Here is a 15,897-nt window from a genome sequence, read left to right on the forward strand (position 1 = left end):
GATCTCCTGACCTCGCGATCCACCCGTCTCGGCCTCCCAAAGTGCTGGGATTACAGGCTTGAGCCACCGCGCCCGGCCTTTTCAGACTATTTCTAATACAAAGTATTGATTAGATATAAAACAAACAGGCAAACATAGGAGCTAAAGGATAAACTTCTCTTTGGCAGTTCAACAAATATAAAAGGTTACTCTTGGCTGGGCATGATGGCTCAGGCCTGTAATCACAGCACTTTGGGAGTTCAAGGCAGGTGGATCACCTGAGGTTAGGAATTCTAGACCAGCTTGGCCAAAATGGTTAAACCTTGTCTCTACTAAAAATACAAAAATCAGCTGGGTATGTGGCACATGCCTGTAGTTCCAGCTGCTGAGCAGACTGAGGCAGGAGAAATTGCTTGTACCTGGGAGGTGGAGGTTGCAGTGGGCCAACATTGTGGCACTGCACTCCAGCCTGGGCGACAGACCAATACTCCCTCAAAAAAAAAAAAAAAAGTTAGTCTTTTGTGTTTTGACTGAGTTTGTTTAGTATGTTTTCACATGTTGGCATCTGAGTTTCCTTCCTCATTTATCAAAGTTAACAACTTTAAGGAATTTTAAAATGTTTTTAGTTCTTTAGATAATAGCATATGGAAACTTATTACCCTGGGGCTGAGAATACAGCAAGAGCTCCTGACAGCACCAACCGAGACCAGAATCCTCCTTTGGCGCACCATGTGCGAATCACAAATGATTTCTCAGCTTGCCCTTTATTGTGTCCTGGTTCAGGCACCTAAAACAGATTTGGGGAATTAATGTTCTTTCTTCTGAGCAGAGATCATGTACTAACTCTCTTAGAAGAGTCAATAAGGGCCGGGCGCGGTGGCTCACACCTGTCATCCCAGTACTTTGGGAAGCCGAGGCAGGCGGATCATGAGGTCAGGAGGTCAAGACCATCCTGGCTAACACGGCGAAACCCCGTCTCTACTGAAAATACAAAAAATTAGCCGGTCGTGGTGGTGGACGCCTGTAGTTCCAGGAGTACTGTGACCCCGGGAGGCAGAGCTTGCAGTGAGCCGAGATCGCGCCACTGCACGCTCCAGCCTGGGCGACAGAGTGAGACTCTGTCTCAGGAAAAAAAAAAAAAAAAAAAAGGTCAATAAGAACACTTAATTGTTTCAGCAATAAAATATAAGGATGGGTAGGGAAACACAGCATATTTTCCCCCAGAGAGTTGGGGAAGGCCAGTTACCTTTGTTGAGACTCCAATCTAGGAAATATTTTTGTCAACAAAAGGAACAAAACAAAATAAAACATTTCAGCTGGGCACGGTGGCTCACGCCAGTAATCCCAACACTTTGGGAGGCTGAGGCAGGCAGATCACCTGAAGTCAGGAGTTTGAGACCAGCCTGGTCAACATGGCAAAACTCTGTCTGTACTAAAAATAAAAAAATTAGCTGGGCGTGGTGGTGCACACCTGTAGTCCCAGCTACTTGGGAGGCTGAGACAGGAGAATCACTTGAACCTGGGAGGCAGAGGTTGCAGTAAGCTGAGATTGCATCATTGCACTCCAGTCTGGGGGACAGAGCAAGACTCCATTTCAAAAAAAAATATTATCCAATGATCTTAGAGTGGCCAAACGTGGGGCAAGACTGGGAGTGACCTGAAGCAGGGCCATACAGGTGAGAGCAGCATGCGGGTCCATGTGCATTGAAAGAGGAGTCTTGCCTGGGTTGAAGCACTGTAAAATGTGCTGGAGAAAGCAAACATCCTCAGAAATACTACTACTATGAATGCTATACTTAAACCACATCCTGTGCAAGGGCAAAACCGAAGACATTACCTAGACTTAGTAATGAAGAAACGTACATGAGGAAATGACACATCAAAGCACAGGGTGCAGGCATGACAAGGGTAGTGTGGAGTACCAGAATATGATGGACAGTGTAAGGAGAGACCTAGAAAGGAGCTTTAGAATAGGGACGTTTCCCTTAGCTCTCTGTGGCTGAGTCTTCACCAATTCTTTAAGGAGTGGAATTGAGGTGAAAGAAAAACATTTGTATAGTGAGTGCTATTGGCCACATATAATGTTAGGTAGTCTAAGGTCCAGTGAATTTTACATTTTCTTTTGTATGGTTTTTGCTTAAAAGCATAAAAAACTGCTTCTGGCTCTCATTCCATAGGAAAAAAAAAAAACTCTGTCATTGTAGTTACTCATCTGTAGTCTCCATGAAATCTTTAACCTAGTGGATCCCTTGTAGTGGTACAGTTAAGATTCTGGTGCCCAGAGGGAGCAGACAACAGGAGTAACACCTGAGATGGAATGACACTCACGTTGGGATGATTTCCATGTGATTGTGCCACCTGGGCCATGCTCCCAAGCAGCATATTCAAGGAGTTCCTAGGTTCTAGGTTACACGTTGGACCTCCAAAGCCACACACCAGGCATCTACAATACCAACCCCGTGGACGTTCTCTTTAAACAGCTAACATGACTGGCGCAAGGAATCTCCCCAGTGGTACCTTCACATCTCCTCTATCCATCTGGCTTTCTTTTCGATAATATTCTAGCTAGTCAGAAATACTAGGGGTCAGTGTGTTTGTGCATGTGAAAATTTAGAACAATGGAAAAAGCCACAGAAGACAGGTTCTGTATTCTGTCAAGCACCCAACACATCCAAGGTTATTTGTATGACCCTGCACAAGTTCCTTAACCACTCTGGCCTCAGTTTTCTCATTTGTAAAATGTGGATAATAATACCTACCACATAATGATTTTAAGAGGATAAAATAAATCAGTACATATAACATGTACAGAGCAATACCTGGCACATACTAAGCACTAAATAAATTTTAGTGATGATGATGATGGTGATGACAATGATGATCATGATAATCTCTCACTCTAATAATTGGCCATGGTCCAGTCAGCCAGTCCAAGGAGAAAATAAAGTTTTGACTGCCATGACTCTTCTAGGGAGATAATGGATTAGAAATTTAGCTGTAAAGATGGTTTGGTTGTTCAGATAGACTGTGTACTATTTCATATTTATGTCAGCTTATTTACATTGTGTAGACTAGTAATGTTATTTTCTGTTGAAAGCAACCTATGACAGTGTAAAGGACACAAATTAACCAACATTTTCTATGTGGAAAGGCACCCATGTGCTTATCACAGAGGTTAATGAGCATGTTAGGGAACATACCGTTACCTGAAAAGTTTTGGCTATCACCAAAAAAGTATCCTAGGAGCCATTAGAGAAACTGATATCTTTACATGGCAATATCTCTTGCCCCTTACAGCTTGAACTTTAAAAAGCTCAAGAGATGCTATGGCTTGAGATTAAAAGGCCAAATCGAGAATGTGCTTACACATGCTCAACTCATGCTTTGCAGATAGTGATGAGAGCATTTTAAAATTCTACTCTTACCTAGATGCTGTTATTTGTTTCCATGACACTGGTTCTGGGAATGGCACTGAGCACATTCAACCATTACAAGTGATGGATTAGATAGTAATTGATGTGTGTTATGAAACTCACATCTGGGCCTTCCACCAACTGAGAGTCAGTTTGATTTGATCTGGCAAAAGGAGTTTCAAAGCATTTGGTTTTTAAATTATAGTGATTTATAGAAAAATGACTCTTAAGATGACTATCAGCTGGTAGCAGGTTGAGTTCCCAGAAAAAGTACACTTTCATTGTCCTCATTTCTCCAAATGGCAAACCTGGTAGGGTACCCCTCTTCAATGTGGCCTCCTGGGGCCCTCACTTATTTTTGCTGGGTGTGTCCCTACAGGTAGAATTGCTAATACTAAGATTGTAGTTCACTGGGCTGTACATTTATTTTGGATTATTGGATAATAGTGTATTATTATAACTGGAATAAAGCACTTTAAGCATAAAGAAGTTAGAATTTTAAAAACATAAGTTTATCTGGACAAGAATATGTTATTTTCTTTCTATTCAAAATAGATGAAGAATGCCCCACAAACTTTCACATGACTTTAAATTCTACATTCTGATTCTCACATTCTCTTTCTGTTATATTATGTCCCTAGAAAATAACCTACAAGCACCGAATACCATCCTCCTCCCTTGACAACTCCTTCCCTAATAAAGCTTGCAGAAATATGATCTCAGTCTTTTATTCTGTTGTTAGATTTTACCTTAGTATGATTAAGTTTCTGTCTCTATTTTACCTTTTCTGGGTATTTACACTTTAGGCTTTTTATTTCTGGCTGAGATATAAGGTTTTCTCCCTTATTCAAGGAATTTCAAGCATCATTAAGCAGGAAGGGAGTCTTTCTGGAACTGGGTTAGACAGTCTTGTGATCTCATTCTAGACCTTCTTGTAAGTCTCTGGAGGTGAACCTGATTTAATCACACTGGAAAGATCCAAAAGAAAATCATTAGGAATCACCATCCACTCAGATATGGATGCTGGAAACCTGTACCAGGAGAGGAAAGACATGTTCTGGTGTCTTCTACAAAATATAGGTCTCCTATGTAGGTCTCCAGGGTAGTACTTCTCCAATTTAACATGCATTTGAATTATATGACATCTTGTTAACATATTGATTCCAATTTTGTAGATTTGGGGTAGGGCCTGAGGTCCTACATTTTTAGCAGCCGCCTATATAATGCTACTCTGATGTTGCTGGTTCCTAGATTTGAGTAGCAAGAGTCCAGAAGATTCTGTTCTTCTAGTTCTTCTTCCTTGACTCTTCTTGACTCTCTTTTTCCTGAGATGAAGCTTATATAGATATGTGTGTGTGTGTATACATATATAAATATATACATATATTTTTATATATACTTAATGTATAAAAGTATGGCACACTTAATGTTACTTTATTAGTATGATGATATTCCATATAATAGTTTCTTTAAAATAATCAAAAGATACCATTTACAAATGTGCTAGGTATTTTTCTACATACCAGACATATAAAGGTAAACAAGACAAACAAAAATCCCAACTCATGGAGCTTTCATTCTACTGGGAGAAGCGGAAAATTACCAAATAGTAAATAAATACATAAAATCATGCCAGATGGGAATAAGTGCTCTACAGAAAAACAGGTCATGGTAAGGGGTGAGAAGAGTGTAGGTGCTTTGGTATGGTTGTCCTGGATGACACCTCTCCTCTCTTCTTCAAACCACAACAAAATGCAAATTATGTTATTACTAAATAAGCTAAAATTTAATTCAGACAGTAGAAACCCGAGGAAAGATCTATTGAATGAAAACAGAAAGTCGTTCTCTCTCACTACTACAAAATTTGAGTTTGCAAATGTAGCGTATGTTGAATAATATGGTTCTCCCGAGGAGTAAACCACTCCCCATCTGATGGCATAAAATCTTCCAGACTGTTAGGGCACCACTTAACATATTACCCACTGGCATTTCTAAGTAGGCTAGAACATTCATGAGCTCTGAAAAAAAATCAAGCAACCCTCTTAAACAATGCTTAGTCACTTGACGGACTCCACTGTATGATCAGAGGCTCTGATATTGCCTTCAGAATTCATACTGAATCCAAAACCTTCCATTTATAGATGAAGATCCTGAAGTTAAAAGGATGGCAGCTTTAGCAGCTTATTGGCCAAAGCTCCACTGGTGGTCAGGTGAAGAGCTAGGACCAGAGTGAATGCTGGTCTCTAAATTAGCAACTTTCTGGTCTCTACACTCTGTGTTATTGCCCCCTGACAAAAGGGCTTCAGTTGGTAGGATTTAGACAGAGTTTTAAACACAATGTTCTTAAGATGTTTCACAGAAAAGATTAAACAGGTATGGTAATTCAGATCTTTTATTTATCTGTGAAGATACAGAGCTGCATGATCAAATACTATAGATTCCTAGAGTGTCTGTTTTACAGCATCTGTACTTGCTTGGTGCAAAACTCAGTAAATATCAACACTAACAACAAACTGGCATCTTTCAAATAAACTCATATCTTTCTTAAAAAATAGAATTGATGATGGTGCGGTATAGCTAGTATGTCCGGTCAAAAAATAAGCTTTCCTTCAGAGAAAAGCAGCTGGTGCTACAAGATGTGCTTCTGAAAAGGGGAAAAAGAATGAAGTAACTTCTAAGCAAGTTTTTCATTGAAGGAGAATGCTAAATTTGTGTCATTACTCTGAAAATTAGTAAATCAAGAATGTTTGTTTACATTAAAAAATAGAATTGATGAGCATTCAATAAGCTCTTTGGTGGCAGGTTTGTTGAATGGGTGAGTGGTAAAAACACCAGCAGCTCCATTTTGAGGTTTCTTACTCCCTGGGCTGTCTACTTACACTTGCAAGCAACGTAGGTAGAAGCAAGCAAAAACCATCTGGGTAATATATCTTCTTTGTAGGTTGGTTTTTGTTTATTTTGTAATTCTAACCTCTGGTTTTACCACTACTTGATTTTTAGTAAGAGTACTTGAATTGGTTTGTGTTTGCCCTTACTTACAGTCAATGTACATAGAAAAAAACAAACAAATTTAATGTAGCAAGAATATTTCTTCTGTTCCTTAAGCTTTTCCTTTTTAATTTTTTTAAAAACAGTAAATCTTATTACCGTCTCTGATTATTCAGGGACTATCATATGAATTGTACCAGTGGTAATTCCTTTAGAAAGACAAAATTTCTAGATTTTTTGCCAATTGAAGTATTCAGTGTAAAAACAGATTTCTTCAAATGTAGCAAATTGTTGGTTCATTTACTAACCATGTTTGTTTCATGTATTTGCATTTGCCAGACAAACACTGAGAATATATATTTTAATTTTATTGCAAAACCACCATTTCAAGGCATACCGTGAAATTATAATTTATGTTACTGAGATTTTTGTAGTTTTAGAATGATCATTTCAATTTAGCCCTGGGTACCTTATACCATTATGCTAGGAACACTTCCAGTTTAAACATATATAATTTATTTTTAACAGATTTTGCTTGGGGTACACAAATGAAATGTAACAGTCATTACAGAGATTGTCTTGGTTCATTTACTAAACATGAATTCATGTCCTCAGTTTCTCTTCTTCTGCTCACAGCTTCCTGGCTTGGCTTCTCTCCCCTACTTTGATGCAAATTTCAGGTTGAAGGACACATGGGGCTCCTTTTGTTTGCGGGGGGTTGTGGGGAGAAATGCAGATGATCTTGGCATATGGCATGGGTATGTTATTCAGCTATTCTGAATATTTTAGATAGTTCCCTCTGAAAAATTAAATTTCTAAATGATCCTTCTTTCATTCCCAACCCCTTCACTTGTGAAACACTTCTTGGCTTCAAAACTACCCAAATAAACAACCTTGATCTTGAAACCTTTCTTTTTTCGAAGATAATGGTTTCAGCTTTTGAAGTGATTTTACCTTTATTCAGAAAAAGTTATTAAAAACTCAACTTCTAATTAGAATCCTCATTCTCTCTCAAGTAGAACAGATCAAAGAAATGAAGGTGGAGATTCTGCATATCACAGCCTCATGAGTTTTCAGCAGGAATTACAGTGTTGAGCATATACATTTAAATAATTTAAAAGTATTATGTAACAGACTGTGTGTATTGAGCCTATGTGCAGCAAATTCTGACCTCCAAATATTAGTGTTGTGTTTACATTACCTTTGCACACCAAATCTTTGTTGCTTATTATGTATTGTCAAGCTTAGTACACATGGTGTACAAACTATTTCCTTTTTTCTGTACTTAGAACAATGTTTGAGGAAGGTCTCACTGTATAAAGCTGTTTGTTGCTTGGGCAGATTTTACACCATTTGAAACTGAAATTATGTAGAACAATTATCAAGAGTGTAACAGAGATTTTGGATTCAGCAAATAGGCGGGGCTCAATAATTAGGTTTTCATCAGTAGTGAATAAATCTCTCTAAAGGATTAAGGTAGCAGAGCAAGCTTTTGCAGATTTGTATGTACTGTATACTGAGATTTTATAAGATGCTTTAAGGAGCCATATAACTTCCCAGGTAGAAGCTAAAAATAAAGACGCAATTCTGTGAGCATTATGGGTTGTTAGGTGACTTTGCTTCAGGCCATCAAGTAAAAATGGCACATGCCATTAGCCTTACTGGGAGAGGATTTTAAATATCTTTCTTCGAAATTATGTTCTCCTTTGATTTATTCTGTGGTCCTTTTTATTTGTCTCACATTTCTGAAAGAAACCTGTGACTGGGGTGCCCAAGGGATTATCCTTTTTGTAATGTGACAACATGTCACATTAACTGTAACATTACAAAAAGTAAAAAAACTGTAACATCCATACAGTTTTTCGTTGATATTGGATACTTTCTAAGCATTGAATTCATTGTGCTGCTAAAAACAAAACAAAACAAAACTCCACAAAACTCCAGAAGCAGCACCAATTCTCTTAAGAGAGCAAAGAACTCAAATATGCCTGTGTGTCTTTGCAAAGCAGAAGCCTAAGGATCATACTGGAAAAACTAAAAATGTTAGCTCTGGAGAGAGTCTGACCTCTTATTGGTTGATGTTTTAATGGTGCTTCCAGCCTTCATGATGCCCATACCCTCTATTTTCTCTGATATTCAGTCTTCAGAGGAGAAGGATGAAGTGCATCTTCATAGGGAGACATACGGGCAATAAGAAGGTGGAAGTGACTTCAGTGGATGGCCCTGGCTCGTGGGCTCTCATTACATAGAGGCTAGAGGGGCACAATACAAAGATCAAATTCAGCAGAGATAAATGACACACATCATCCTCTTAGCTGATCGATAACCAGCTTCTGAGTGTAACCACTGTTAGCCAGCTGTATCAGTCTCTCTCCAAGACTCACAGAGAAGCGAAGATTATATCCCTTTCAAGCCTGGAAGCCTTTAAAGTCAGAAAACCTATAGGGATACAGGCATGTTGCAATGATTTTTCTATAACATTACAAATGTCTGGTTTATCGATGGAAATAGAGTAATTTTACCAATGCAAGCAGCATGAATTAAAACAAAAGCAAAAACCAAGATAAATTATGCCATATTGCTAGGCTTTTCCATAGCCACCCTACTAAATACTGCCATTTGAAGAGTTTAAATAATGGAGGACTATTACATTTTGATACCATACAGAACTTGCAGATTACTAAAGCGGATACTTTAGAATGAAGTCTGAGCAAGTACTGACTAAAACAAAGTCTTAGCAACAGCTTCCAGTGAAGCATAGCTACATATTTCATTTGGACATTTCAAGAATGAAAATGAAAGGGAACTTTTAAGAGGCCTTAAACCCTATCTTCCCACCCTCTCCTTCAAGTATAAATTTAGATAAGTGTAATGTACAGAACACAAGCATCCAAATAGGCTCATTTGATTATATGGCTTTTCTGTCTAGGAATTATGGAAACAGGATGTTTTATTTGATGTTGGGATATAATATTACTGAAAGTTTTTGCTAAGGTTAATAAAAAGGAAATTTAATAGATGCATTACAATGTCTGAAATAGGCTCATGAGTTAGAGCAGTGAGCTCACTGCACTTAAAGCCTGGAAGTCAGGATTCGACGCCACTCAACAGCGTGTGTGTGTGTGTGTGTGTGTGTGTGTGTGTGTGTGTGTGTTAAGTGAGGAGGTTGCTTTAGGGAAAGAAATTTCTTTGGGTCAATATTTTAGAGCATGTTGCTTCAGAGAAATCCCTATAAGTGGCACTTAAATCCTTTTATTAATAGAAGTTGGTATAAGAATGACAAATTTCTTTTCTGGAGACCGTTTACCATCATTCTCATCAATATTTAACCACTGGGAAGCAGGGGAGGCCCATTAGGTTAGCTCAAGGATTGCTTAAAAATCTGTGATAATTTGAATCAAAATTCAGTCTGAGAAAAGTTGGGAAACCTGTCTGGTGAGAAAGCTGTTCTTTTTTTCTCCTCCTTTTCCCCTCCCTTCTCAAAGTTCTCCTGATTTGTGAGCCCAGGGCAAGTTTAATTATAATTAGTTAATGTCAGTTAATTAGGTAATGTTCACATAGTACTTTGAAGATGAAAAGTGTTTTAGAAATGCTAAGTGCTATCATTATTAATATCAGCAAAGGGGAAAAATTAAGCATGCCAAACACTTTTAGAAACTGCAGAATTTGAACATGCAGTGCTTGGTGCCATGTGACTCGTCAGTTCCACCATCTCGATTCTTCCTGATGAAATGTGAAGCAGGCTTTTGTCTTCATTGTTTGGGTGTCCAGAGCTCCCTTTCTCCTTCCCTGTCATATGCTGTCACTGCTCAAAGAGTTGAGTGAGTCAGTTCCTCCCAGATAGATGTACTGGAGAACATACTCTCATATGCATATGTGTTCACACACAGAAAGATCAGCCATCAATGTGAGCTCAGACTCATGTTTATTTCTGAACTCAGACATTCCTTAGGCTCCCACTCTTTGTATTTTCTTTCATCTTTCTTTCTCAGAAGAAAACAGTAGAAAATAACAAGAACCAAAAGAACCCAAATTGGAATATCTAATTTATTTAAGAAAAATGAACCTGCCAAGTAAAAAGTAGAATCTCTTACTTGCAAACACATGGAATTCTCTTAGTTGTAATTAAGATGCACACTTTGGAGGCATATGGCTCCTAAGCTTTAGAAATACATGGCTGTCCCATGCCACTTGCAGAACGTTTATAGGCCACATTATATCTGGATGGTGCTTCACACAACCTTTTATTAGCTATGCTGAAGAAAGTGGGTCAATATAATTTCTGATTTACACAGGAGGAAAGGGGACCCTGGCCAGAGCTAAGTCCAGGTGAGGGTGGAGATACTCTTTGGAAAGGAATGCTAATTGGAGACAATGCCTTCCTCCACCTGTCTTCCTAACATAAACTTTCCTCATAGATTCAATTTTGAAGAGGCTTATAATGAACAATAGGTTAAACTCTGGGATCTTGGAATGAAATAAGTCAGTCTGTGTTGGTGGAGACACAGGGGCAGGAGAGTTGAGAGCCAGCATTGCCTTCTGGCTCAAGACTTCTACGAAGCAAGTGCAGATCACCTTTGAGTGCTCCAAGGTCATGGAAAGTCAGTAGGAAACTCCTGGCTCATGATTCCTTATTTCTTTGTTTAACTCGTGGATTTCTTACTGCCTTTCCTTCACGTAAACTGGTTAGGTAGGAGAAATAGCAGGGAAGTGGCATGGAAGTGTCTTGGAATTGAGTTAAATTGTTCCCAAGGGTCCAAATTGGTTTTTTACTGTTTGGTGGAGTAATTTGTGCATCTCATTGAAGGGCTAATGAACACTTCACTTTGGCACTTGGAAATAGACACATTCAGATCATGTTAATCAAACATAATTAACTTTCAAGGAAGGAGGCTGGGAGAGTGGGTCAAAACAAATATGCTGAAATAGAATAGAACAGGGCTGTATGCAAAGTCCTGCAGTTAAAAAGAATTTTTTTTGACTGCATATCCATAGAATAACCATGCAGTTTATTAAAGCAAAACAAATCAAAACAAAGCAAGACAAAACAGCATCCACCCAAATTTAGAGACTTTTGTTGACTAAAAGCTCTATATATGTGCAGTGATATGACCTGAATGCAAAGTGCTCAGGCACTGAGGCTTCTATGTGGCAGGTGTCTAGCACCAAGGCTGAAGGAGGGCTCCTCAGGCTTGCAAAGGCCACTTCTCAAAACAAAGTTTTTCTGGGCTTTAGATTTTGAAAAAACTTGAATGTTTTAGGAATGGTTGAACTGAAAGGGATTTAGCCTTAAAAAAGTGAAGTTTCTAGAAATATGATGGATGTTTTAAAATATTTCAAATTAGGCCGGGCGCGGTGGCTCAAGCCTGTAATCCCAGCACTTTGGGAGGCCGAGACGGGCGGATCACGAGGTCAGGAGATCGAGACCATCCTGGCTAACACGGTGAAACCCCGTCTCTACTAAAAAATACAAAAAAAAACTAGCCGGGCGAGGTGGCGGGCGCCTGTAGTCCCAGCTACTCGAGAGGCTGAGGCAGGAGAATGGCGTAAACCCGGGAGGCGGAGCTTGCAGTGAGCTGAGATCCGGCCACTGCACTCCAGCCTGGGCGGCAGAGCGAGACTCCGTCTCAAAAAAAAAAAAAAAAAAAAATTTCAAATTAAAGTCCAGGCATGGTGGCTCAGGCCTGTAATCCCAATGCTTTGGGAGGCCAAGGCAGGAGGATTGCTTGAGGCCAGGAGTTTGAGACTAGCCTGGGCAACATAGCAAAACCCTGCCCTATCTCTACAAAGAATTTAAAAATTAGCTGGATGTGGTATAGTCCAAGCTACTCAGGAGGCTGAAGCAGGAGGATTGCTCGAGCCCAGGAGTTTAAGGTCGCAGTAAGATGTAATTGTGCCACTGCACTCCAGCCTGAGTGAGAGTAAGACCATGTCTTTAGGCCCTTTTTTTTAAAATTAAAAAACCAATTCTTGAAATATTAAAAAGCCTTATAATCTGGAGAAGAGTTTAGGCTTAGAATGACTGTGGCCTAGGAAGAGGTGATCAGTCAAGCTGTGGTTCTAGACTTTAAGGCTTTTAGTAGGTTGCCCCAGCCCTTCTCCCTCATGCTGTTCTTCACTGCTCCCTTATCAGAATTCTCTGTCCATCTAGCCTGGGTTGGTTCACTGTTCCCCAAATGCACCTTCCTAGTCACGAGGGGGGGCCTCTCTTTCCCTTTACTCTTGTCTGCACTGCATTTCTTTCCTAATGAATCCTTCTAAGTCTTGCCCAGTGTTTTTCACCCCTGGCTACATATTAGAATTACCTAGGCAGCTTTTAAAAATTCTATGCATGGGCGCCACTTCCAAAGGTTCTAATATAATTGATCCAGGGTGGGATTCAAGCATCAGAATTATTTCAAAGCTCTCCATGTGATTTTAATAGACCTGGGCCACCAGTTTAGCTCTAACTCGACTTTGGTGACGCATTCCTCAGTTTCACTTGTTCCTCTGACTGCCTGCTGGGACATTCACTTGTAATTAATATGTCTGATATAATTCGGTCAACAAAAACCAACTATCTGCTGTATGTCATTCATCATCCTTCAGGGTGTGTATGTCTAATAATTTCAGTTGAATCCTAAATCCTTTGGATGTGTTTTATATTCTTCACTCCTTCCTCTCTAAAACCTACTAAAATATCTTATCCATAGAACAGTGTGAGTTTTTCTTTAAATTATTATAGAAAATCAATACATATTTCTTTTTTTATTATACTTTAAGTTCTGGAATACATGTGCAGAATGTGCAGGTAGATGTACATGTAGCATTAGATACACATGTAGCATCAACCTAATGTAGAAGACAGGTTGATGGGTACAGCAAACCACCATGGCACGTGTATATCAGTACATATTTCTTATATAATTGGCAAATAAATGCTGATAGTTGATACTAAACTTATAAAAATCATTATATCCAGAAATGTATATTAAAAAGGGAGAGCACTGGCATTTAGCTAAATTATTGAGTGAGACAACAAGTTAAGCACTTTGGGAGGCTAAGGTGCACAGATCACTTGAGCCCAGGAGTTTGAGACCAGCCTGGGTAACATGGCAAAACCAGTCTCTACTAAAAATACAAAAATTAGATGGGCATGGTGGCATGCGCTTGTAGTCCCAGCTACTCAGGAGGCTGAGGTGGAGCTGCGGTGAGCCATGATCGTGCCACTGCACTTCAGCCAGGATGATAGAATGAGGCACTGTCTCAGGAAAAAAATAAAGAAAACGTAAGAATATTTTGGATGCATTTATTTTTGTGGTAGATGATATCATGAAAGGTAATTGTGATGGCTCACCAAAGTGCCATCCAAAACAGAATAACAGGGTTTGGCTGACCCTGGGAATGGCTTAGCATGATTTTGCCTATGGGTAGTTGAGACATGAGGCTGCAAGGTTAATTAACTGTTTCAGGCTAATGAGAACATCTTTGCTTTCTTTACTGCCTCAGAGAGAGTGGCTTTTTGAATCATGGAGCTGAATTTTGTTTTACCCTTACAGGTGGATTTGTGCAAGCCAGAACAAAATCTACATGCCAAGAAACTGATGGAATAACTAAACTGTTAATAAATTCCAGTGCCACCTAATAATAATACTTTGTATTTATATAACGTCTTTCTTGGAGGAACTCAAAGCACTTTATGGGTTCTGAAAGTTAATCAAGTTGGGAATTTTTCAGTCATTGTGGGAGTGAGAACCAGGCCTACAAATCTCCAAGCTGCAAGCTGGCTTTCCTTATTTACACATGTGCACCCTGTTAATGTGGGGACTTCAAAAAGTCTGAGGCTCTGTGGCCTTAGAGAAGTTGTAACATAAAGTGAACTGAAATCCATTTCTGGTCAGCTGGTATAAGGATCCAAACAATGTTTAAAATATTTTACCGAATGAAAACATTAAAAAAAAAATCATATGCAGCTGTCTGGCCTTACTTTGTCCCCATGACAATTGCTGAAATATAATGATCCCTGTGTTTGTGTTTCTAGTTATTATAGGAATAATTGTGAGGAGAGTGAATAAATTTTACTGTTTTATTTATGGGCATTTTCTTGTTTTTCTCTAATATGTATAATCTTTGAATAATAACAGACTGGGGAAGTAGCAGTTTCTACAGCATGGCGAAGGGTAAGAGGATAAAAATAAATATCTTGTGACAAGAGTGTTAAGTGGCGGCTTGATTATTTTCATAGCAATTAGGATATCATTTCATAGAGGAGCTCTTAAAACAAGAGTCTTTAAATATGAAGAAGAAATGTACCCCGGGATGGGATTTTAGAAATTTTGGTTAATAATGAGGATCATGCAAATGATCCATGTCATCGGAGGCTGATAAGTTGTATGAACGTAATCTTTAAATCTGTGCACCCTGGGCTGTTTCTGCCCTTGCTTAGGTTCTCCTGTCGTACCACTTGGTTGACAAAGACTTGATTGTTTATTGTAGAGCTGGGTTTTGTCTAGGTAACTGCTTGCTTTTTCTGGGGTCCTAGGGACTTGAAATGTGTTCCATGTAGCAAGGTTTTATGTATCCTTTAAAGAGGCAGATGGAGTTGACTTTGAGCATCTGCCATATTGTAGTGGAGTAGATCTTCTAAAATTAGAATATCAGCTCTTCATTCAAAGACACTTTGTAATTCCACATACAGTGCAATGAACATTCCTGGGCTCAGTAGACATTTATTGACTGATTTTTTAAATATAGGGTTTCCCACAGGGATAGGAGTAGCTTTGGTGATGGTCAAGATGATTTTAGATGGGGCTGAGACCCATCACGTAGAAAGTTATTAGTTTTTCGATTCTCTCTACATTTTTTTCCTGATTATTTAATGGGGGTAGCCTTATTTGGGTATTGATATGTCTTTAATTATTTAGGTTTTGGTGTAAAGCATGCTGGTTATCCATTTTTCATAATGATATAAAGTTTGTTTTATAATAAATTTAGGTAGAAAAAAATGAAAATATTTATAGAAAAATATTAAGTAAACAATAGCCCAGACAGTGTGTGTAAATGTCAAAAAATTGATTTATGGAATGACAGAATTCCCTTATTACTTGGGTTTATTCCTAAATTTAACCATTGTTTTCACTTTCTATATTTTTACTGGAATTATCTATGACTAATTTGACTTCTCACTACTCCTAGGTTATATGATTATGAAGGGTAAAAAATCATAATTTTCTTTAAATTTCTTACTTTCTAGGTACAGGAATATGTTTTTCTCAGGGATCTTCAGCAGAGTTAAGTGTCCACTGTATTTAACGAATGAACCTTTCATGCATGCGTTTATAATAATATAATCAACGTACCATTTTGGGAAGATTTGGAAAATAGTCCCTCTATGTTCTGTGGTTCAGATGTGGAACCGCTACATGAGAAAGGTTTTGAAGTTGTTTTTGTTAAGTTCAACCAATTTAGCTTAATTATCTTTGCTTTGAGAACATTTGGTCATGCAAAGAGGGTGAAGAAACATTAGGGAGAGGTGGGA

Source organism: Trachypithecus francoisi, unplaced genomic scaffold, assembly GCF_009764315.1.
Source record: "Trachypithecus francoisi isolate TF-2019V2 unplaced genomic scaffold, Tfra_2.0 Lachesis_group13, whole genome shotgun sequence".
Classification (NCBI taxonomy): domain Eukaryota; kingdom Metazoa; phylum Chordata; class Mammalia; order Primates; family Cercopithecidae; genus Trachypithecus; species Trachypithecus francoisi.